The sequence below is a fragment of the Chiloscyllium plagiosum genome, unplaced genomic scaffold (genome assembly GCF_037043375.1).
Source record: "Chiloscyllium plagiosum isolate Xiang-an unplaced genomic scaffold, Cpla_swu_hap1 HiC_scaffold_48, whole genome shotgun sequence".
NCBI lineage: Eukaryota > Metazoa > Chordata > Chondrichthyes > Orectolobiformes > Hemiscylliidae > Chiloscyllium > Chiloscyllium plagiosum.
The window spans coordinates 7431308-7456799 of record NW_028270186.1 but is presented as its reverse complement, the minus strand read 5'-3'; the positions used below and the strand labels follow the sequence as shown (position 1 = coordinate 7456799).

The window sequence follows — 25492 nt, the reverse complement described above, 5'->3', positions numbered from 1 at the left end:
ATTTAATCTAACCTGAGATCAGCACCCCTCATTGTTTGAACCTTCAGGAATACAGGGGCAGTCTGTGGAATATCTCCTCATGAAGACCATCATGCAATTTCAGAGATTCACTGTTGACCCTCTTTACTGGTACTTCCTCTCTGCCGAGTCTTTTTTTTTTAATAAAGAGACTAGGTAAGCTCTCACCATGGCTCTCAAGTGGAGCAAGCTGCCATTACACTCTTATTCAAATACTCCACTGACGGTCAAGGTACCTTTTTTCAATCTTTTATAGTTGAATTCATTTACTCACTTGTGACTTATGAACAAGGACTCAAATCCTTTTGGGATCCTGCACTTGTAAACCTCGCACCATTTCAAGAAAAATTGCGCATTTGAGTTGCGGATCAAAGTGAGTAACCTCCCATTTAAGGACAATTGCAGTCTACAAGCCCAGCTTATTTGCTTGTCCAAGCCCTCCCTTAAATCGTGTTTGTGTGTGTGTGTGTGTGTGTGTAGGATGCTGGTGGAGAAAAGATCTTGACAGTTAAGATTGTGATCAGAATGTGAGAATGGCAGAACACTGGACCGTCTCCTGCCACATGTGAAAGGACAGTCCCACTGCGATGGGGGAGACTGGAGCGAGGACAGAGCAATGTTACAAGCTGAAAGGGAGGAAATGGTTTACAATTTGAAGGCTTAGTACTCCAACATTAAATCCAGAAGGCTGCAAAGTGCCCAGTTTGAGGAGAAAACATTGTTCTTCTGGTTTGTGATGTGATTGGAACACTGCAGCGTGTGGAGGTCACACATGATGGAATGCGAGCAGGATGCTGTTACAATGACCAACTACGGAAGGTAGGGTCTTGTTTGTGCACAAAGTGGCCACCCAATCTGTGTGGGGTTTCTCCAATGTAGAGTAGGCCACATTGAGTGCAGTGGTACAGGAATAAGACCATAAGACCTCGGAGCAGAAATTAGGTCATTCAGCCCATTGATTGGCGGAGCAGACTCAATCATGGCTGAAGCTTGTCAACCCCAATCTCCCAATAACCTTAACCCCTTGACATTCAAGAACTGATCCAATTCACTCTTGGATTTACTCAATGACCTGGCCTCCACAGCCTTCTGGGCAATGAATTCTTTAGATTCACCATTCTCTGGCTGAAGATTTTTTCCTTCGCTCTGTTCATTCTCGAAGGTCTTCCCTTTACTCTAAGGCTGTGCCCTCTGATCCCAGTCTCTAGTCCTAATAGAAACATCTTCCCCAACATTCACACTCTCCAGGCAATTCAGTACTCTATGTTCTCAATTAGTTCCCTCTCCTTCTAGACTGCATTGTGTATAGACCCAGAGTCCTCCAACATGGCTTGTATATTAAGCTTTTCATTCCTGGGACCATTCTCATGAACCTCCTCTGAACTCGCTCCAAGGCCAGAACACCAACATTGCATTTGTCTTCCTAACTAACTCAACCTGCAAGTTTACCTTGAGAAAATCATGGACTAGAACTCCCAGGTCTCTTAGTACTTCAGACTTCTGATTTTTCTCCCCAATTGGATGCCTCTTCCTACTTAAGTGAATGACCTCACACTTTTCCATGTGCCATTGCTACTTCTTTGCCCACTGTCCTAACCTGTCCAAATCCTTCTGCAGCTTCCCTGGCACCTCATCTATCTATCTTTGTTTCATCTGCAAGCTTAGCCAGAATGCCCTCAGTTCCTCCATAGAGATCATTAACGTCTTAAGTGAAAAGTTATGTCCCAATACTGAGCCTTGCGGAACACCACTTGTCAAAAGCTGCTATCCTGAGACTGTTTTGATCCCTACTCTCTGCTTTCTGCCAAACAGCCAAACTTCTATCCATGCTCGTACCTTGCCTCTAACACTCTAATCTTACTCAAGTAGCCTCCTGTGCTCCACCTTGTCAAAAGCCTTCTGGAAGTACAGATAGATAACATCCATTGGGTCTCCTTGGTCTAGCCTGCTCATGAAAGAATTCTTGAAGATTTGTCAGGCATGACCTCTGGTTGATAAAACTATGCTGACTTTGCCCTAATTTACCTTACGCTTTCAAGTATTCATAAATCTCATCCTTTATAATGGATTCCAGGATCTTGGCCACAACTGAGATTAGGCTAATCTGTTTGTAATTTTCCGTCTTCTGCCTTACTACTTTTAAACAGGGGTGTCATGTTAACTATTTCCCAGTCCTCTGGGACCTTCCTGATTTAGCTATTCCTAGAAGATTACTACTCATGTCTCCACTATCTGTTGAGCTATCTCCCTTAGAACGCCTGGGCATAATCCATCTGGTCCAGGTGATTTATCCAGCTTCAGGCCATTCAGTTTTTCTAGCACCATCAGCCTTGGTGATGGTCACCATACTCAGCTCTGCTCCCTGACTCTCTTGAATTTTTGGGTTATTACTTCTGCCTTCCACAGTGCAGACTGACGCCAAGTAATTATTCAGTTCCTCAGCCACTTCCTTGTTTCTGACTTCTGTTTCTCCAGCATCATTTTCCACTGGTCCAATATCCATTTTTGTCTCTCTCTCCTTTTTACCCTTTCATACATCTGAAGAAACTCAGTCTTCTTTTATATTACTGGTGGGTTTTACTTACCTACTTAATCTTCTCCCTCCTTATTTCTCCTTCTTGCCCTCCGTATTTTGTAAGCTTCCCAATCCTCTGGTTTCTCACTGCCCTTCGCCACATTATATGCTTACTCTTTGACTTTTACACTATCCCTGACTTCCCTCGTCAGCCATAATTGTCTCACACCTCAACTCTTTTCCACCCCCTAAGTCTTTAAAATGTATGGTAAAATACGGCAAAATCTCTGCATCATTGCATGACACTAAAACCAGTATTCAATCATACTGTGATCACTGCCTCTTAAGAGTTCTGATTTGGAGATGCCGGTGTTGGACTGGGGTGTACAAAGTTTAAAAATCTCTCAACACCAGGTTATAGTCCAACAGGTTTAATTGGAAGCACACTAGCTTTCGGAGCGACACTCCTTCATCAGGTGATAGCCGAAAGCTCCCTTATCAAGTCTCTGCGTCATTGCATGACACTAAAACCAGTATTGCCTGTTCCCTCGTGGGTTCCATCTCAAGCTGCTCCAAAAAACCATCTTGTGTAATTTGTTGACATTGCTCAAATTCCTTTTCCTCTGATCCACTATCAACCTGACCTTTGCAGCCTACTTTCATGTTGAAATCTATCATGATCACTAACTTTCCCTTTGCTACAACTTTGTCCATCTCCTGGTGTATCTTGCACCCTTGCTCCTGATGACTGTTTGTTTGGAGGCCTGTACGTAACTCCAATTATGGATTTTTCACCTTTTTTTGGCGTTCCTCAATTCTACCTACATAAATTCTACACCATACGACCCAATCTCTTACTATTGATTTAATTACACTCCTTGCTCAAAAGGCAGCCCCACTCCCTCTGCCCACCTGCCTGTATTTTCAATAGGATGTATATTGAATATTCAGCTCCAAATCCTGATCCCCTTGCAGCCACAACTGCATGATTCCCACCGCTTCATACCTGCCAATTTCGTTCTGAGACACAAGGTCATCTATGTTATTGCTTACACTGCATGCATTCGGATATAACACCTTGAGTCCTGTATTAACCATCCCTCTTCTCACTGTCATTCAATTGTCCAGTGTACTTGAGGTTTTGTTGTGAACCCTTTGAGCAGTCCTATTTAGACCTTTTAGCCACAAGATTGGAGGGGGTACAGGTGAAATGCTGCTTCACCTGGAAACACTGATTAGGCCCTTGGATGGTGAGTGAAGAGTTGAAGGGGCTGGTATCTCACCTTTTGTGGTTACATGGAAATGTGACACAGGCCGGGGTGTTGGTGGCTGTGAAATGAACTAGTGTCCCAGAGGGAACAATCCCTATAAAATGCAGACAGTGAGGGGGAGGGGAAGACTTGTTGGGTGATGGCGTTCTGCTGGAGTTGTCTGAAATGACAGCGAATGATCCTTATTGAATGTTGGCCAATGCCTTGTGGTCCTAAATTTCTCAGTCAGCATTGTGAAAGTGGAGAGGGGCTTTCACAAGATTTTTCCTCTTGCCCTCTGGTCGTGAAAATGGTAAATATGCATATTCCTGTCATCTCTCAATTCCTCTTGTTGAAGCCACCAACTTAAAATGAACCTCTGTCAACTATCCTATTATCTCCTTAAGTGGCTTAATCTGAAGCTTTCTACCAAGCACCACTGAGTGTTTCTTGCAACATTCAAATCATTACTGCATTTGTGACTATTTTGATTTGCTTTTCGACACCACCGAAAACAGATGACCTCATTAGAACTTGTAAATGCCTGTGGTAAGATGGATAGTGAAGTTATTTATTCAGAAGTAGCAACAGCTGTATTTCAATTCCATTGAGATGTGACTCTTAAATCATGTTCAGGAGCCTGTTTTACTGCCTGGGAGGCATCCACTGGACAGACGGGCAAAGGTGCAGTTTTAATTGCAGTTTTCTAAAAGGAATGGAGTGGAAACAAACAAGTTAGCTGATCAGACATGTCGCTCAGACATCGCTCCTGCATTGAGCACTTTAAGAGAAAGTTTAGCCTAGATAAAGGAATAATGCTGTTGCGCTCTATTTTGACGAGTGCTGGGGTTCAGACTGTTGCAAGACATGCAAATATATTGCACATAATAATTGCAATCTAGGCACTGCTCTGTAAATGTCAAGAACTCCCATGAGTCCTCTGCAAAACTTGAATCTTACAGGACCATTCCACAAAAGTTGATGCGCTCCTGGGGACAGTGTGCAAACAATGGCTGTCAGATACCTCCCCTGAAAACAGTGGTGCACCCTCTCCTTGTATCTTACAAGGACTGAGAGTTTACCAAGTGAAGTCTTGCAAACACCTATGCCCGAGCAAAGAGCACGCAATACTTAGAATTCTGAGGACCCAAACAAATATTGGTGCACTCCGTCTTAGTATAATTTGTCCTTCTGGCACTTCATAATGCTGAGGTCACCACTCAGCTGCTGTAAAATGTAGCCCATTTTTAATGTCATGATATGAAAACTTCATAAACAACAAAATCAGCAAATGTCTGTCCTTCCAAATGCAAAATCATGTGCTAATAATCAGGCTTTAAATATTGCACAGATCTTTAATTGCCAAACCTTTTTCACAGAATTGCTAACATGTGAAATGTATTTGTCAAACTATTTTCTGAATGTATTTCCTTACCTCCTTGTTCTCTCCCACCCTCGTAATTAGAGCTTTCAGAAAATTTTGAGACGCCACACAAAGTATATTCCTTTCCTATGTGTCCTGGCTGGTACTCATTCGTACAACTTGCAAACGGAGTCACTGGCCCTCAGCTTATTTGCGTCATGTTTTACCAGTGAACTTCAAAGTAATGTTGTGTATGTATTGCCGTGAGACACGTCTGGTTGACTTGATAAGATGTTATGAAGAATACAAGGCTTAACCGTTCAGAAGAAAAACACAACCAGGATCTGTCACTTAGTAATATAATTAGGTTGTGGGGATTTCAGGAGTCTGTCAGTGGATGAAGTGTATATACTGAGCATCTTTCTGTGGATATCTAATTACCTTTACGTAAATTTGAGCACATGATGACAAGGAACAAGTTAACAAATGATTACATAGCACCATATGCACAACGAAAAGGCCCTTTGGCTCATCAAATCTGGTGACCCACAATATTGTTATAAACTAATGGCAATTGCCAGCATGTGATCTGTATCCCTCTCCTCTTTGCCTTAAACATTACTGTGAATCTGCTTCCAGCACAAATTCACTCCTGCAAGGCTGCACAGTTCTCATCCAGCGAAATCAACAAAGGCAAGTTGACCCAAACACAATGGGAAAGCTTAAGTTGATGTTGAGTCCTGCATTACCCATCGATTGCAAAGCACTTATCCATGCCAGCATAAGAGGACTGAAAGTGAAGTTCTTGCATTTTCTTCAAGACCCCAAACATTCCTTCCAGGTGAAGCAGCTGTTCGGTTGGATTATTGTAATGCTTTCAATTTAGTACACTGCATTTACAGCGCAAGATGCAGCGTCCTCTGCAGTGGGGAGATCAAACACACCAAATTAGATGCTGGTCTGCAGAACACGTGGAACCCCAGGTCTCATAACTGTGGGCATTTTACATTCTCTCCCACTCTTGTACTAGGCAGTCAATTCATGAAAAGCTTGACAAATGGCATTTCATTTTTGATTCAGCACTTGAAGTCTTCCAGACTCAACACTGAATTCAATAATTTCAGATTATAACCTCTGCTCTATTTTCACAACCAGTGAATGCTGTTATTGATTCTGTTGCTACCATTTAATGATCCTGTAGACCTCTGTTATTTCTTGATTTGGACCATTTACCACTGCTTTTGTCTGGCAACGGCAGCCTTTTATGCTCTTGTCTTTTACCTGTAGTATCAAAGATGGTGTTGAACTAAGATCCATAAAGGATAAAATATAATCGCTTCATAGAAGGAAGTGGCATACGTGCCTGTGATCAGAATCATTACATTGCCGAGTAAGAATCTGATGTAAAGTGTTCTTTCAGCTGTAGAAAATATTAAAATACATCTGGTGTATTTCACAACTAGGAGTCTTCAAAATTACTCAATGACAAAATATCAGCCTATCCAGACCGTTGCTTGAGTGCTTGCCTACCACCACGTCTGTGTCTATTGGCTTAAAACATAGCTTATATGGTCCTAATTTGAAATGCTAGTTCTGTGCAGGTGTTGCTTGATATATGGAGTTATTCTTGCAGCAGCTTTGCATATTTTAGGATTTCCAGTATGGATTTTGCTCACTTTTATGTCAAAGTCCTAAAGCACGGAGACAGGCCCTTTGGTCCAAAATGGTCCATGCCGACCAAAATGTCCTTCCACAATAACCCCATTTCCTTGCACTTGGCCCATATCCTTCTAATCCTTTCCCCTCCATGTATTTGTCCAAATGTCTTTTTAAATATTATTCATGTACCCGCCTCAATCACTTCAGTTGACAGCTCATTCCAAAAACATACCACTCTAACGACATCACTGGTATCTTTTTAATGAGCACCCACAAAATCTATGGTGGGTCTGAATATGGTTGATTTGTGGTTTGATTTGCTGGCTACAGATTGGATGTCAATGGATAGCTCACCACTCCGAGAAGTTCCCAGGCCATGCAAATGATGGACAAGTGAGACCATAGCGCACTGACCACAATATGCTATTTTCACATTTCAGCATCCAATACTTCAATTCTGACCGACTTTGTTTGTTTCTCCAACACTCAGCAGTTGGCTAAATCAATATGGTCAGAGATAGCACCATTGCTTTCTCCGCCCACCGCCAAGTAATATAAAGTGCCACTACTTGGATGCTGACTGTAAACATGCATCTGTTCGTAGTAAAGGAGACAAAAAACTGCAGATGGAATCCAAAGTAGACAGGCAGGAGGCTGGCGGGAACACAACAAGCCAGGCAGCGTCAGGAGGTGCAGAAATTGGTGTTTTGGGTGTAATCCTCCTTTTATCCCAAGAGCAGGAAGGCTCTTCTGCAATAAGAGCCATCAATAATATGGAATTTAGAATACCAGGCTTATCTCCACATTCCCAAGGAATGGGTGTAACAATTAGCAGAAAGTGAGGACTTAGATGCCGGAGGTCAGAGTCAAAAAGCATGGTGCTGGGAAAGTGCAGCCCAGGCAGCATCAGAGGAGCAGGAGAGTTGACGCTTAATGAAGAGCCTATGCTCAAAACATTGACTCTCCTGCTCCTCTGCTGCCTGACCGGGTATGCTTTTCTCGCGCCACACTTTTTTTTTTTGACCTTGGGTGTAATGATTTGATTTTTTTCACAACAATCTCCAACAGTTGAGGAAATATGTATCAAATGGTGAATGAGGAAAGTCTGTTTGGTTCTTGTAGACAAGTCCACATTTAGAAGGCACTAGTTTTTTGTAAAAAAAAAAATTAAGTCACTGTTTTTAGGACAGATGAGGGAATTTTTCGTTTACTAGTGCAACTTTTGGAACACTCCACGTCAAGCAAATAGAGGCCAAGTCCATGAAATATTTGAGGTAGATGATTGTTAGGGGATTACATGGTTCAGCAGAAATTTTGTGTATGGGATTCAAAACACAAACATATCAGGCATAACCAGATGGAACAGCAGAGTAAACTGGAGTTTGGCTAAATAGCCTCTGCCTGCACTTAATTCATGTCTTGTATCCTTTTTTTGCAAAGGACTAGCTTTTTGGTGAGTTTAAACTAAGCCACGTTCAGTGCTGAATATCAACTGGTTGATTGCCAGGCAGCTAAACTGCAGCAGAAATTTTGAGGCACCAGAAATTTAGCCGAAGGACAAATCTGATCTGTGGATGCCTTTTAAATGTGCTGCCATTCCCTTCTGGAATCATTAATCAAAACAGCATGCCTCTTCCAATTTGTGCTGCTTTAATTTTCCCGAGTTTCAATCTTGTATGTTTGCACACTGTCTGAATTTGAATGCACACTGAGACTTCATCAAACCAAGTTGTCACTGTAACTTGGCTGTGGAGGAGTAAATATGACAAGGCAAGTCTAACAGCCTGTGTTGGAGTACCTGCAAAAAAAAAACAAGTTTGCCCACACATCCTTTGCTTTGGAGTTTTAGCAAAGTCCCCTGCCCTAATTCTGATTGTAAGCAAACTAATCTCCTCCAGTAATGTTACTGTTGTAGTGGTATTTAAATTGGACAGGTGGCTGCTCTTTTTTTCTCTTGAAGGAAGACCTGAAGGGCAAGCTGATAGAACTTCAGCTCCTGAATGGGCTGATTGGCCAACAGATGTTGCCACCTCGAGCTAAGTCTAAAGTCCAAGGTCACAGATATAATGTAGTCACTAACAAATCCCAGCAGTTCAATCTACAGAAACTTCTTAAAAACAAAACCTTGGTCACCCTGAGAGTTCCTGGAGTGTGGAACACTTCACCAGAGTACATAAAATTGTCATGCCTCACAGGGCCGTGGGTCAGAAGTCAAGTCCATTATTGTCAGCTATTACACATGTCTCAGATGTCCAAGTACACCAGTTCATGATTTTTCCATGTCAACATGACATGTTAACAATGCATAGATGTTTTTGTAATAACTGCTAACCTGCAGACAGAATCTACAATCTGTCACCATAACTTGTTAATGTTCAAATTACACCGTCTCCCCCACACAGATTCTGTGGAAGCAGTTAAATTGCCTCAGTCCACAAGGTTTACAGAATCTCTTTGCTTGACAGTCTTTTTTACTCTACTCTTCAATTTCTTCTCCAAGTTTTTTTGGTCCATTTAAACTGACCAGTCTCAGTTACTGGTTCTAGCAACAGCTTATAGCTAGTGTTGAGGGAAAATAAACTGGCTGTCTTTTTAGGCTTTAGGTATTTTCTTGGACATAAGATGGACAATCTCCCTTTCCAGAGGTCCTGAAGGCTTCTGCCAATACTGTTCACATGCATGAACTGGTCAGCAAAACCACCAGCCATTCCAATCACTGTCGTCTGCATCCACATCTGGTCACAACTCTAAATAGTCAGCAACCTGTTGCAAGCCAAAGCTCCCTGGTGCTGGCCCATCCAGGAACCACTTCTATCATGACCTGAACCAAGCAGCAGTGTAAATCTGACAGAATTGAATGTTACCAAATGGTTAGAGCAGAGCAAATCTTTTCTTAATCCTTGTTTTTGTACATCCTTTCTGCATTTCAGTCCACAAACACACATTTCAGATGACATAACTCCATTTTAAAATCATCAGTGATGCATCAACAGTGTGAAAGTCAGTCAGACAGGAAAATATTTTGTGCAGCATCTATACTGACAAGTTTAGCCAATTTGTCCACTTTGGAGCTGCAGACAAGGTCTGTTTCACTCCACGTAAATAAACAGAATGTGTTACTGGATAAAAGATGCTGGCTTTTGAGTGAAAATTGAGTAGTCTGGGAAGAGGGGCATTCGTGAAAACATATCCTTAAATGGGAGTTTTTTTTTATTCAAAAACTGTTGCAATTTTGTCCGTGCAACAATTGCAATTGCAAAATGATGAATCACTTTAAGATAGTGGCAGGCTGACATCAGTTACGTACATTTTCAAATCAGAAATGTAATAGAAGTGTTGTGATTTGCTTTGAACTTTTCCAGTGAAATGAAACACTTGCTTAGTTATAGGCCAGATAAAGGTGGAATATTTCAAACGAGCCTGGATCCTAAGGGAGATACAGTCGAAAGTTGGCAGGTCAACACTCAGTCTCCTCATTTAATATTCCCATTGAATTTGCAGACATAGGGAGAGGTTGACCATGTTCTTGCAACGTGACTTGTCATCTTCATTCAAGGCCCCAACCAATGAAGGCAAGCGCAAGAGATGCTGCTTTTACCATCTTAGCCATTTGTGTTGCTACTTTTCAGGGAGTTGTGCACTTGGCTCACAAAATCCCTTCACAGATCAATCTGTGTCCAGCCATTTAGAGTACTCTTGCATGTGACCTCCCAAAAGGATCACTTCACACTTGTCCAGATTAAACTTCATTTGCTGATTCTGTGCCCAACTTAACAGCTGATCTCGATGTTGCTTCATTGTTTGTTTGATATCCTTCATCAATATCCACAACTGCACCAATATTAGTCATCTGCAAACTTAGAAACCGGCATTTTTATACAAATCATTGTTATGCATATTATAAACAACAGATGTCTGAGCACTGTTCCTTGTGGAACACCATTGGTCGCTGACCTTGAGACAGAAAAACATGCCTCACAAATACCCTCTGTTTTCTATGGCCAAGCCAATTTTTGTTGACAGTTTGTCAACACCCCTTGGATCCCATGCAATTTGATCATCTTGGCCAGACTATCATGAGGGCCCTTGCAAATGCTTTTAAGTCCATGGTGGCAAAATCCAGTGCCTGAACATCTTGAGACATTGTCATCACCTCCTGCAAAAAAAACTCAAACAAATTTGAGGCCAGACCTCCCCATGCATTAAGTCACGTTGAATATCCCTAAATAAAATCCTCCTTCAATGTGAGTAAATCCTGTATCTAACAATCTTTACAAATTTCCCTGTCACTAATGCAAAGCTCATTGGCTATAATGTCCTGGATTATCCCTGTTTCCCTTTCTTGAAAAAAGAAGCAACATTATCTATTCTCCAGTCTTCTGAGACCAAGCCTGTTGATGAGGAGACCAAGATCTGTGTCAAGGCCCCAGCAATCTTTGTCCTTTCCTCCTTCACTATCCTGGGATAGATCCCGAGCCCCTGTGGACTTGCCAACTTTCATGTTTTTCAAGATACTCAACACTACCTCCTCAGAATTGACATTGCCATTCATGCTGTCATTTCAGATGCAAAGCAATAAGTGTTTATGCTGTTTTTTGTGGCAAAACAACTTGCAAATAAGTACACCTCCTTATATCACTTTCTTCACAGTGAATACTGACGCTGAAGATCTCTCCCACTTCCTCTGGTTTCACATGCACACACCCATTTTGTCCTTGTGTACCTATCCTTTTACCACATACCCAATGCTCCTAATATACACACAATGCCTTGGGATTCTCTGTAATCCTACTCGGCAAAGATATTTCATGACTTTTATTTTTAATCGTAGGGGGTGTCGCTGGCTAGATCATTATTTATTGTCCAAAGAGCAGTTGAGTCAACCACATTACTGTAGGTCTGGAGTCACATGTTGGTCAGACCAGTTAAGGATGACAGTTTCCTACCCCAAAGGACATTAGTGAACCAGATAAGTGGCAATGGATTCATGGGCATCGTCTTAGTCTTAATTCCACCTTTTCAATGATCACCTGCAATGGCAGGATTTGAACCGAGGTCCCGAGAACATTACCTGGGTGTCTGTATTAAAACTGAGGCCTAGATTAGAGTGGTACTGGAAAAGCACAGCAGGTCGGGCAGCATTTGACGAGCAGGAAAATCGACATTTTGGGCAAAAGCCCTTCAGGAGGGTTGCAGTGAAAGAAAGAGATTCACTGAGATTCTTGTAGAGAGAGGAGGAGAACTTCAAGGTAGGCATCCTTGCAAGAGGATTCATAGTAAGGTTAAAATCATCTTGGTCATCTCATTCCTGATAAAGGGCTTTTGCCCGAAACATGTATTTTCCTGCTCCTTGTACACTGCCTGACCACCTGTGCTTTTCCAGCACCACGCTAACCCAGACTCTGATCTCCAGCATCTGCAGTCCTCACTTTCACTGTCTGGATTTAAAGTCTAACAATAATATCACTGTCTTTGCCTCCCATTTAATCTCTGCTGATTTTGTTAACTTTTTTCCTGTCTCCTTTTAATACTCCTAAAGGGTTTGACTTGTTTCTTGAACCTTAGATTGGTCTCCTTTTTTGTTTTGCATTTTAACTAAACTTCAAACATCTCTTGTGATCCAACCATCCTGAATCGTGGTATCCTTCTCTTTCATTCCCTCAGGACTATGCTCGTTCAGAACACTGGTCAACTGGCTCTTAAAAGACTCACACAAGTCAGATGTGAATTTACCTTCAAGCTGCTGCCCTGATCCAATTTTTCCAGTAATTAGCCTCAGTCCAATTCAGGAGCAAGTTAGGATTGCAGATGCTGGAGAGTCAGAGTTGAAAACTTTGCACTGAAAAAGCACAGCAAGTCAGGCAGCATCAGAGGAGCAGGAGAGTTGATGTTTCAGGCACGAGCTCTTCATCAGGAATGTCTACACAGATGCTGCCTGACCTGTAATTTTCCCAGGACCACGTTTGCTCCAATTTAGCACTTTCACCCAAGGACCTGTCTTTATCCTTTTTCTGTAACTATCTTTTAAAAGTTAGAAATTTGTGATCACTGTTTCTAAAATGCTTCCCCCCACACCCGAAACTTTTAATCTCCTGGCCAGACCCATTGCCCAGGCCAAGGTCCAAGATGGTTCCTTCCATGATTGGTCGAGACCTTTTTATTTTCCTCAAATCTCCTAGATGCCACCTAACTTCTGACCCCATCTAAGCCCCTGACCTAAGGCACTCCCAGTGAACGTTCAGGAAAGTAAAATTACCCAGAACAAGCCAGTGGTTAAACTTAGACCGATATGCGGTAAGATCTTGCTATTTCCTGCCAGTTATTGGAAGCCCTTTAGTAAAACCCTGTTATTGTGATTGCACCTTGCTCATTCTGAACCTCGACACACAGCCTTGATGTCTAATGTTTATACAGCTTGGTGACATTCTCCTTAATCAGTAATAAAACACTCCAACCACTGACATTGCCCTCCAACATGGCTGAAACAGCAAACCTTGGAATGTTAAGCTGCCAGTCCTCCTTTTTTTTTTTTTCCTTTTTCACCCAAGTTACTGTCATATCTATCACAGTCCACATACCAAACCAGGGTCTTGGCTTACCTGCCTTATCTGTTATACCCCTTACATGAAAAAAATCACACTTCAGACCACTCTTACCACGATATTCACCAGCCTGGGCCTGCCTGTTCTTATTAGACTGAGTTGGTTTCGCACCTTCTCTTGCCAAACACTTCAGCGCTCAGGGACATTTGGCCTCAGATCTTTCGGTGACCATCCTCAAAGGCTGACTTCGGGATATGCAGAGTGGCCGAGCAGAGACTGAATGCCAAGTTCGGTACCTGGTGAGGATGGCCTCAACTGGGACTTCTGGTTCATTGTCACACTACAGGCGACCCTACTACACTGTGCCCAGACACACCCACATTCCCCCACACCCTCTTTTTTTTTATATACACACTCTCAGGCAGACCCTCTCTCATACACACCCTCTCACAGGTTTCTACTCCATTAGACTCACATGCACTCTCTCACCTGTGTACACATGTGCGCATATATGTGTGTGCTGTTGCTCTAATTGCAGATACATGCTATCTTTTTCAAAAAGAGCACAATCTGCAGGCAGTCAGTCCATATAACATTTCATAAATTTGCACTTTGAAAACAAAACCAGTCTGGCTCAAGATTGGGATACAGGCAGAATCTAACCTCATAAGTTTAATGCATTTTCTGAGTTGAGATGTCACCTTTTTTATAAAACCTGAAGTTATCTCGAATGTGACTTAGAAGTTCTGGGATTTACATAATAATGAACCAAAACCTGCAACCCATTCTAAAAGATGAAAGACTAAACAGCAATCTAGATTTGTCCTAAATATTATTTCAGTTGCATGACAGTGATCTTTTGCTATAAGTTACTGAAGATATGGCACAAGGAAAAGATAGTTACTGACTAATCCAGGAGGGAACTTTGTAACCCAAGATGTTTCAAATGTTGCACTCACTAACATGAACAGCAGTTGAAACAAATAGTGCTAATGAATTTTAAGGGAATATTGGATTAAGACAAAATGAGCAGAAATGGATAGGAGAATCATTCAGAATTTAAACATGAAAATTTGTACACTCCTGATACAGAATCACCAATGCCCTGTTTTTCTTCTTTCACTACCCTTTTTTTTTAAAATCTTAGTTTAATCTATTTTTGTGTGAGGTAAGTTTGTGCAGCACAGAAAATTAGAGCTGGCACTTTGGGGTCAGCCTCCCCACGAGGTAGCGAGGTGTCCCTGGGGTTGCTGGCAGTCATCTTGACCAGGACCATGTAGCCCAGGTGACCAGCGATGAGAGTGGAAGCAGGCCAACTCGGGGGATCTGGCAGGGGTGATGTCAAGCCCTTGAGGAGTGGGAGCCCAGCATGGTGAGGCGTTCTTGGACTGAACTGTTAATTGCAATTTGTTGTTTTTCTACTTTTTTTTAGTAAAAATGGATAGGAAATTCTAACTTTGAACAGTTTTTTTCTGCTTTGTACCAAGATGGTACCCAAGATGCTACAATTTGTAAATCCTTCATTGCACTGAAATGAGTACATGTGACAATAAAACTAATTCATTCATTAATGGATGTGCTTAGCTCAAGGGATAATTTCTATCAATTCTATGCACTTTCATGCAATTATAAATAACATCCATTGAAACATTACAAGCCCCTGCAACTAAAAGGTTTTTGTACGATGTCTAATCCTAAATTTCAGAGCCTTCTGCGTTTTGTTCTGACACTTTGCATTTCAGATTGGTACTTTACAAGGTGGGCTTATTCGAAGGGAAACAAGACAACTGCTTGACTGACACACAGCAATCACTTGATGGACTCAGTCATTTAGCTGTCTCGCCACACTTCAATTATCACATTACAGCCAACTAAATTTTGTCAGTGAATCCCAACCAACAATTTTGAACAATCATGGTAATTTCATTCCAAGTCTTTTTCAACTGTTAAATTGCCAGTGTGTAAGGCTGAAAAGAAAGGTAGGACGTGTTAAATGATATCTTGTTTTTCTACCAGGATGTGCATTCATTCACTGGACATGGCATCTCAAACAAGAATACACTCTGTGCAATGTTTTAGTTGTAATATGAAACCCAGTAACTGAAATGATTCTGTGACACTGTGCAAAAGGTTCTTAGGTTACAGGCCAACATTCTTCCCTCCACCAATGTTGCCAAGATGACAGCAAGTGCTCATTTGCCTCATTACTGGTTGGTGCAGGCAATCAGTATTGTCCAATCTAGCAATCGGTAAAATTACAAGTGACTCTGTTGCCTTGATGCTAGGGAGGGGGGGGAGGAGGAGGAGGAGGAGGTTGGGGGATGTGAAGAACCCTGGAAAAACCCAATCATAAGCATGAACCTGAGACATGCAACCATCTCCTGTCAAGTAAACAATCCATTCTAAAAGATGAAAGACTTAACAGCAATCTAGCTTTGTTCAATATATTGTTTCAATTGCGTGACACTGATGTTTAGCTATAAATTACTGAAGATACAGCACAAGTATCTTGTGGTCCATGCATGTGTTCTAAATTGAAAAGGTAAGTACACATGAAAATAGTTAAAATCAACAGCTGACTGTGAGGTTGGTTGGACCTGATGTCATGGCTGCCACCTGGATTTCTTAAGGGTTTGAACTTGACAGCCAAAAGGGAAGACTGGAATGTGACTGCAGAGATTTGTTTAGCATGGCTGTAGGCTCTAAAGATGGCGCGTTTGCCCCTCCACCCACTCATCCAATCTCTTGCCCTCGAATCTTTCAGCTGATAAGTCAGCTGCAGATTCCCCATTCTCTAGTTGGTGAAAGTCTGACCCAACACTTTGCAGTTTCTGTTTCCATCAGCTCTCATGGGAAACAAAACAAACACAAAATTATAACTGGGTCCTGCCATTATTTATATTTCCTGGTTCCTGTCCTATCAAGCCATCGTGCCCCCTCGACCATACTTTGCTGATGTTTTAAGAGTTGGCTGAGGGATGTGACACAATGCATATCTGCTTTATTACCAAGGTAACAAAACCCACTTCTAAGATAACCTATTTAATCATAATTGAAGTGGGATTCACAGGAACAATGAAGTAAAATCCCCCTGGGTATAAAGACTTTCAACAATCACAAAAACTTACTGGTTGCATCCATCAGATGCTCAGGACTGTAGGCAAATTAGTCAGGGGAAAAATTTCAACACCACATCTCATTTGGAGAGGGAAGACTTGAAGTGGTGTCACTTTCTGTACAATCTGACGTTGCCCAACTGATAGCTGAGCTGGCAAATGACAAAAATGATCGTTGCACTAATTGAATTTTGCACCCAGTGAAGCGGTGAAATCTCAAGTCATACACTGAAACATTCTCACCTAGTTCCTGAAATATGCGCTTATCTTTCTGCACATCAGTAATTCTTGAATTCAGAGCATTAACTTGTCAAATAGCATTGAGAAGATCATGGCTAACCAACAGGCAATTAAGCAACAATAACTCTTATATCAACTGAGTAATAGGGTGATTCTCGTGAGCATTATCAAAAAAAAATGACACACAGCCATACAGTGATCTAACGAGACAGCTCAACATAAACACGGTTAAAAAGGTCGGTTTTATAAAAGTGGACAGAAAGAGAGGTCAAGATGTTTGGACTGGAAATTCCAAAGCTTAAGACCCGGAAACTAACAACACCGCTAATGACAGTGAAACAGGGGATGCTGAATTCACCAGAATTGGAGCTGTGTTGTGCAGCCAAAGAAGAGGACAAGGCTGAGGAGATAGTGAAGGCTTCCACAAATCTGTTTCCCAATCGAAACTTCAGGAAGTTTCTTAATCTGCAATTGTTTACCAAAACAGCCTAACCAGCTGCCTTATCAGTGAATTGAATGATCACATGCTTTTCAGAGGTTGTGAAGTATAATTGATCAGAGCTGGTACAAAGCATTAAAATATAGATTCTTGAAGCATTGCCACCAAATTCCCCTCCTCTCTTTGCAACAATTTAAAAGAAACTGCTGTTTGGACGGGTTCAAGTCTGTGACGGTGGAACTTTAAATGATCGCATTAAATGTTGCTGCACCACCAATGCATGCCTTGATTTCCAAAACGCTTTATGTACTGAAGGGAAAATATTTAGCCTCCAGCTTGTCAGAGCAGTATAAAAACCAAAAGAGAGGCAAGTTGTTTTGTGGCCTGAATGTGGAGAGTTGAAACGTATTTTCAGCATTTTGAATACTTGTGTTTCATCACAAGGTAAGTGGGCTGATCAGATAAGCTAGACTGAACCACCACGGTCCAGGCTGCCATGGATGTAATGCAAAAAGAAACATCATCACAGGGTGATCACAATGTGTGTATCAGAGAATGACTCTGGGCTCTGGAGGGGGAAAAATGTTTGGAGAAAATTGTCTTCATGTGAAGTGTTCAGCTGCAAACGTTTTCATAAGAAACATCCACCATGTTCATCATGTAAGGCACAAAATTCAAAACAAATTTTAAGGAAAGACTGTGTTCACCCCATTATGCCCATTTGATTACTCCCATTTGATTACTACTTGTCCTGAGAGTTACAACACAGAACATTCCAATGCAGTAAATGCCCTGCAGCCCTCTGTTGTGCTGACCTGTGAAACCAATCTGAAGCCTATCAAATCTCCACAATTCCATTTTCATCCACATGACTATCCAATGACTTATTAAATGCCCTTGAAGTTGGCAAGTCTACTACTGACTTAGTTCTTTGATCTCTTCGAGATTCACCGAGAATTCCAAGGTGCAGCATGTGTCACTAAGTTAATCATCCCAAACGTACATTTCTCATGTCAAAATATATCAAGACATTTCACAAAAGTTAAGAGATTGAACCACCTCATATACCTAGCCAGATGACCAAAAATGTGGTTACAGGTTTTGAAGAGTTCTTTTAAAGAAGTAAAGAATTGAAATGTAGAGAGGGCATTCCACAGATGAGGTTCCAGGCTCCTGAAAGACGAACACCAATTGGTTAAAATCTCAAACTCTAAAGGGTCCAGAACCGACAGAGCACAAAAGACATCAGAGGTTGTACAGCTGAAAATGATGATTTGTAATTCTCTTTCAATGGATTTCTGATCTTTATTTGACATTGCAACGATGGAAATCTTCTCAGCTTTTCCTGTTCTTACTACTAGAACCTTTTGATCCCCTTGTCAAAAGACAGACTGGCAAAACAAATTGTGCTGCTAATTTTGATGAAAGCCATGCTTGAAGCTCAGCTTGAAGCATCTCTTGAAGTAGGTCTGCAGAAAGAGCAGAGGTGAGCAATAGCAGTACGTTTGTCACTGCCTCATTACAGCTGGTCATGTCTTTGGAGATCAATGCTGTACTTTGTAAAGTGACTGCTTACAAGAAATAAAAATGTCATTCATCATAAAACCTTGGGCTATTGTTAGAAATTGTGAGCCAGTACTAATTGCGGAATGTTTTCAAGTAATTGGGAAAACAATACATCACAGCATCTCACTAACAACAATTGTGATTGTGACAAGCTTTATTTCCTGAGAACTCCAGAACTTGCTGTGGTACTGTCTGCATAATGGTTCAATTGCGATAACATTGTCATGAGTTACAAAGTGGCATAGTCAAGACAGACCTGGAAATGAACATAAGAGTCCAGCAACAATGCAACTTGAATCGATTCGACCCTTACATCATGCTTCCATGTTTCAAGAAATACTCACATGGCCATCTCCTGAATACAGTCACCCGAATTGTATTCATGCTCATCTTGACCAGAAGATTATTCAACACTCTCCATTTTTGTCAATCCCAGATATGAAAGAGCATAATCAACTTTAATTCGTAGTTCATCCTGTAAGTTTAAGTCCATTGTAGAATTGGTGTCACAGGATGAAACATGTATTTCATCCATACACCTTTTGGATTCTGAGCACATCATTAAGATTTGCTTTGTCTCTGAAAATCTTTCTCCTAATTCAGGTACAGTTACAACATTTTTAAAAGGTGCAGAGGAGTATGGGAGAAACATGGGAAATAAAACTCTTTTAGTTTGGAAAACTAGATCAGCATGGAACAGTTGGACCAAAATTCTGCTTCCATGCTGTGTGACCAAGTCAAAAGACTAGCTGCTATTTGGCATGGATTCTCCCTTAGCCTTTGATCTTTTGTTTCATTCATGGGATGAGGATGTTGCTGGCAAAGGCAGCATTTATTGCCTATCCCTAATTGCCCAGAGGGGAGTTGAGACAACAATATTGCTGTGGCTCTGGAGTCGTGTAGTCCAGACCAGACAAGGATGGCAATTTCCTTCCATGAAGGTCATCCGACCTTGGCCTTCCACTCTTGTTTTTGCATTTCTTTTTACATTTTACTGCCTTTGGCGCTCTTGCTCTCACCTTCCTACGACTCGAGAGCCTAATGGGCAACTGTCCTCTTGAGTTCAACAGATCTCACAACTATGCAAGCCATGAATTCTACCACGTCTCAGGTGTATGCAGTGGCTTTCGCCCTGGAAAGGTGTAATGGCATTCTATCAGAAGACATACATATGCTTTGACTTCACTTCGCCACTCTAGCTAAAGGATCCACACAACAGTGGAAAGAGGAAATGGGACACTTGTACATCTGTGTCCCTTCTCCTCAGAGACCAGAAGGTGCCATTGTACACAGAAATGGAGAGAAGTATTTCAGCTGCCCCAATGGGACATACTCGGGTGAGTGACTCCTCTCGAATTTGCTTCCATTGCCTCCAGTAGTCAAGGCCTAGGAGGATGCCCTGGCACCCACTCAGTGACCTTTAGTAGCCAGAGGTTTCAAGCCACAAATCACATAGCACAGTTATTGCTGGCTGCACAGTTGCAGTTGCGATATATATATCTGCTTTTTATTGAGAGTACAAACGTGGTGCAATAATTAAAAGAACATGGATTTTGTTACAAGTAAATGACTGAAACTGATTGCACATGAACAAGATGATCTTATCATTTGGAGGAACTAGCTTTGTCTGAGAGCTAACTGTACAAACTAAGAGCTGAAACAGAACTTTTGGCCTACAACTCTGGTATACATGCCTTGTGTTTGGCAAGCATTATGGTTTTAACTTTCCTTGTTAAAGTTGTTGGTGGCTTTTACTTGAGGTGCGAGTTCAAGTCTTTGTCAAGTTAAAACCTTTTGTGGTGTTTGATAACATTGACAGGAGTCTGGACTTGGTTACATTCCCGGATACTTGAACATGACAGGTAAAAGCTACATATGTAGTCACTGAGGAATGCAATTTTAAACAACTCAGGTTGACCACAATCAGTTTTTATATGCCTCTGCAGGAACTAACTCTCATCCATCAAGCTGATAAGTAATCACTTGTAAAGGTTTCTGTAAAATAATCTCATTTCAGCACTAATGAGGTCCTTGGGAGAGAGAGACAGCAATCTTTTGCTTTTATTCCACTTGGAGTCTGATTCATGGCTTTAAAGAATCTGTCATTAAGTCCGTCAATCCAAACAATATGAGGGGCAAATCTGACCCTGTCCACCTGGCAAGTCATGTCATTAAAGGTGCTCCTGCAATATCCAACTTAGTTCTAGTAGTCTTTCAAAGAGAACTTGGTTTTCTGAAAAGATGGAATTTATTTTTCCTGAAGAGTATCACTGGTCAGACCAGCATTTATTGCCCACCTGGCAGTTCAGAATCAGCCACATAGCTGTGGATCTGGAATGATGTGTAAGCCAGAGCAGTTAAGGATTGCAGCTTGCTTCTGTAAAACACATTGGTGAACCAGATAGGGTTTCTTCCCCCAACAATCGATTATTTCATAGTCACAATTAGACTCCTAATTCCAGATAGTAATTGAATTATTGTATAGGTACAATAATTGTTACAGTACAAAAATGTAATGAAAAAAGTTGTCTGAACTGTGCATTCCAGGTGGAGAGAAGAAGTTTGTCATGATTCAGGTGAAAGTAGCTTGATGGTCACTAGCGTTTTGAATCACCACTGGCAACTTGTTTGCCTTCTATATCATAACTTGCCTCAAACTCAAAGGATTTGACAACCATTGTTATATAATGCCATAATTGTTAATGAAGAAAACCAGTAATGACAAGTGCAATCTAAGTAAAAATCTGAATCTCCAGGCTTTCCCCTTCAACTGTATCCACAGGGCATCTTTTTGAACAGGGTACCTGCTGCTTTTCAAGAATCAAGGCTGTAATTTCAAGAAAAGAAGTTGGCCTTTGTAAAGTTCATAATAATCATCACTTAAAACAGGCCAATTTTAAAAACCAGTCAACATAAAGTGTCAAGCTTTCCATTTCTGGGAACTTGGAATTTCTAATAGCTTTAATTTGAGGAAAATAGAATTAATTTAAGCTTTGTCACATGGAAACTTGCACTTTTGTATTGCAAAATGCAAGCTTAATTTGTGTATATTTTTTGGAAGAATGTGAGAGGAATCACTGCTGGGGTGTCTACAAGCACATGATTAAAATGTCACCAACAAAGGCAGAAAATAATCAAAAGGGCTAGTGAAGCAAAATCAAAATGCCAGATGAACTCAGCAGCTTTGGCAACTGGAGCAAACCAGAATTAATGTGACTCCAATGTGAGTCACCCTAAACCAAATGGTCTAATTTGTAACTCACTCAGCATACATCACCTCAGCTGCTTTTGCTGGAAACATTTCCATGTTACTTCTCGCAAGCAACTGCTACCTTGTGCTGAAAATGGAGAGATGAGAACAACGTGACCTTTTCAGATTGCTTCCCTCAGCCCAGAAAGACTGGGCATCATATTTCTAATACTACTATTTTTTTGCCTTTAAAGTCTCCAAAATGGATGAAGTTATCTAACTCTGGTCAGAATGTGTCATGTCCTTATTCAATCTAATAAAACCATAAGTTTCCTTCTGTCTTGTAAACATTGCCCAAACAAGTCCATCAGGTTCTCTGCCAAAGTTAACACTTTGTATTCCTAGGAGTTTAACATTAGTTTTAAGAGACTTCCTAGTTCATTCCTGGACCATGAAAGGGGTGTGTATTCAAAGACATAACGACACATTTTCTCAATTTAATATGTAAGCAGCACAGCTGGACAACACAATTTCCTCTTTCCATTTGAAGACTTGTTCTTGGCTGTCAGAAGACCAATGAAACTAACTGCAAGGCATTAGCAAATTAGATTCAATAACTGGAAAAAGAACAGCAGACAGCAAATGATGTCCTTTTGAAGTGAAAAGTGATGTATCCACCAAATACAGAAAGAGAACATGTATATATCATTCCATTGTTTGTTTTCTTTTGCTATTGATTTCCCTGTGGCAGATATTGATTCTGGTGGCTTAGCTGAGGCTCCATGCTTGATGCTTGACTCTTTCCATATCATGCTGTGCTCAGAGCTTTCTTAGGTTGCAAGAAAAAAAAATCATTCATTTTTGGCATATTTTCTGTCAGTGCCTGTGAAATATTGATATGGGTTTAGGCGAGGCAAAAGGAATTACAAGTCCATTAGTGCGAGATCATCCACTGATTTGAGAGTTGGAGGAGCAGTTCTTATTGTATCAATGCCCAGTTTGGGCAAGGCCAGGTTTTTTTTTTACTTTCCCTAGTTCCTGTTGAGACCAATTACAGTTTGACGTGTGGTATGAATTTAGTGGTGAATAAGATATCACTTTCTTAAGCTGTGACATGCTTCAATGTATCAAGTGATGATTGGAATATGCTGATTAAGGAAACTGCCAGGAAGTGGAAAGCAGCATCCATTGCCCAGTCTCGTTTGCAGCATATCATGTCACAGAGTTGAAGGTGTGCTTTGCTATAACCAGTAGTTGTTGAACCTTGTTAAAGTGCATCTGTTTGCTGAGCAATGCTGCAGGATACCATTGAATAAATGAAACTTCTATTCATTGGCGGTCCATCCCAGAGGATGACTCTCTTCCACTCGGGCACATCTGTAGGTGGCTGTACAGCTCGATGTTGATTCTGCACACTCTTCCAGCCTTGGGGGGTGGAAGGGGTGGATTGGGCGTTGGTAAGGCAGCTGTTTTCGACTGGCTTCTGCATTTTCCCCACAGTGATATCAGTGCACGACACCTTCCCGGATCATCCAGCTCCACTTTTTGGACAGTCTTGGGCCAGTGATTCCCAGGTGTTGGTGGGAATACTGCTGAAGCCTTGAGGGTATCACTGAAGTGCTGTTTTAAAGCTGGGAGTGGAGGGTGCAATGGGGAGTCTTGTCAGATATGGAGACAATACACCAAGCCCACCATCACCAATCAAGGGTGGTCAGTGCCCTTGATGCAGGGGACTCACAGGATCTTGCACAGGGGAGTTTGGTGGTCCTGCTCCAGCACCTTGAGATGTCTGCACACAGAACATGTCTCGGAGCCATTTAGGAGGATGGGAACCACCACAACTCTTTATACAGAGTTACTGATGTTGCATCTGATGTCCTTGAACTCTTTGTTTTCCTCAGGTGGCTGAACACAAATGCTAGCACATTGAAGGCAGTGCAGGGTGTTTTCATCAATGACTGCTTTGGTTGAAATTAAGCCATCGCCATTCAGAGAATGGTCAAATGAGGATGAATGTCCTGTGCCCAAGCTTTGGGGACCCAAGGCACTTGGAAGGAACCAGAAGCTGGGATAGGGGTGATCTTCATGAATAGGTGAGGGTGGCACAATGTTACCCACTGTTTCTGGTTTGTAGGTGGGCAGGTGGATTTTGTAATGTTGCTGGCCTGGCACTGATAGTGATTGACAGGTTAAATTAGAGAGTCTTCATAATAACTACACATGGGGAAAAAAAGGGGAACATGTCAGAGCCAGTAGTAATCACGTCCAAGTAAACTAATAGACTCCGACTTCATGAAATGCAAGGAAATGCTGGGGGTGGAGGTCACCCACCCTTATCTGGTCTGGTCGAGCTGTGATTCCAGACCCACAGCAATGAGGTTGACTTTTAACTTGCCTCTATCCCTGGGCAATAGGATTGGCAATAAATGCTGCCTTTGCCAGCGATGCCCTCAGCCTGTGAATGGGTCATTTACTCAATGTGATTTGCCCTAGCTTCTCCAGGAATGGCTGTGAAAAGAAGTAAATTTAATTTTGCTTTGTTGAGGTTGTTCTGTATTACACAATTACCACAAATGCTGGTTAATACTTTTTCTAAAAAAAAATGAAGACAAACTTGGCGGTGACCAAGAAAATAGAGGAACTTTAACTCATTCTTGGAATGGGGACATCACTGGTGAAGTCAGATCTTTCATTTTTGTTCAATCTTTCAAATTGCTATTGAGAATGTGGTGATGTGTTTTTGGAATTGCTGGCATCCATTTGCCGCAGATGCGCAACCATGCTGGTGTTCAGGAATTCGACAAATTTGACCCAGCGACAGTCAAGGAACAGGGCATATTTTGAAGTCCAGGATGGGGGATGCGGCTTGTAGGCAACTGGCAGGTGTCCCCATGCATGTGCTCCGCTCATCTTTCGTGGTTTGGGGGTTTCCTTCAGCAATATCAGGAACAACTTGCTGCAACCCTCCACTCTGTGTGGCAAGGAGAGTTTTTCACGAGGCAGCAGCAGGTTGCCTATTCAGAAGGTTTGCAGCTTGCTGAACATGTTAAGTCATGAAGCAAGTTGTGGCATTGATATCAACTTCCAGTCTTAGCAAACACGCCAAACAAGCTCTGTCATCCTGGAAGTAAAGTGGGCAATTGGCAGGGATCCTGGGACCTCAGTTTGTGCATGGTCTTAAGGACCTCCCATGTTGGACTCATTTCTGGTCACAGTCCATGGGCATGGATCACATACAATCCACAGACATGGGCATCCCAAGTGCCATCCTCTAAGAACGCTCTGACACTTGTCTGGTCCATTGAAAACATGCTTCAACACTTGAATGCTGCTGCTCAGGCTGCATCAGCAACTGTTATTTTGCTGCTGCAACAGACATGCTCTGCACTCATGAACATGTCCCCAGTTAATGGACTCAACTGCATTGCATCTCAAGCCTATTGGCTTGCTGCCACAGTATTCTGAATCTCCGCCTAACTGCATGCTCATAGCTTTCCTCCTTTTTGTTTTGCTCGCCTCACTGAATTGTTGGATAGCTTTTGCAGAATGCATTAAGCAATGGTGTTTTTATTTATTTTTGGCAATAATCAGTTG

At 41.7% G+C, this 25492-nt stretch overlaps 1 protein-coding gene across 2 annotated transcripts in view; it reads right to left on the bottom strand.

Annotated features, from left to right (window-relative positions):
• LOC122543063 (netrin receptor UNC5D-like) overlaps positions 1–25492 on the bottom strand; it is a 455690-nt gene that overhangs the window by 224496 nt on the left and 205702 nt on the right. The window lies entirely within an intron of this gene.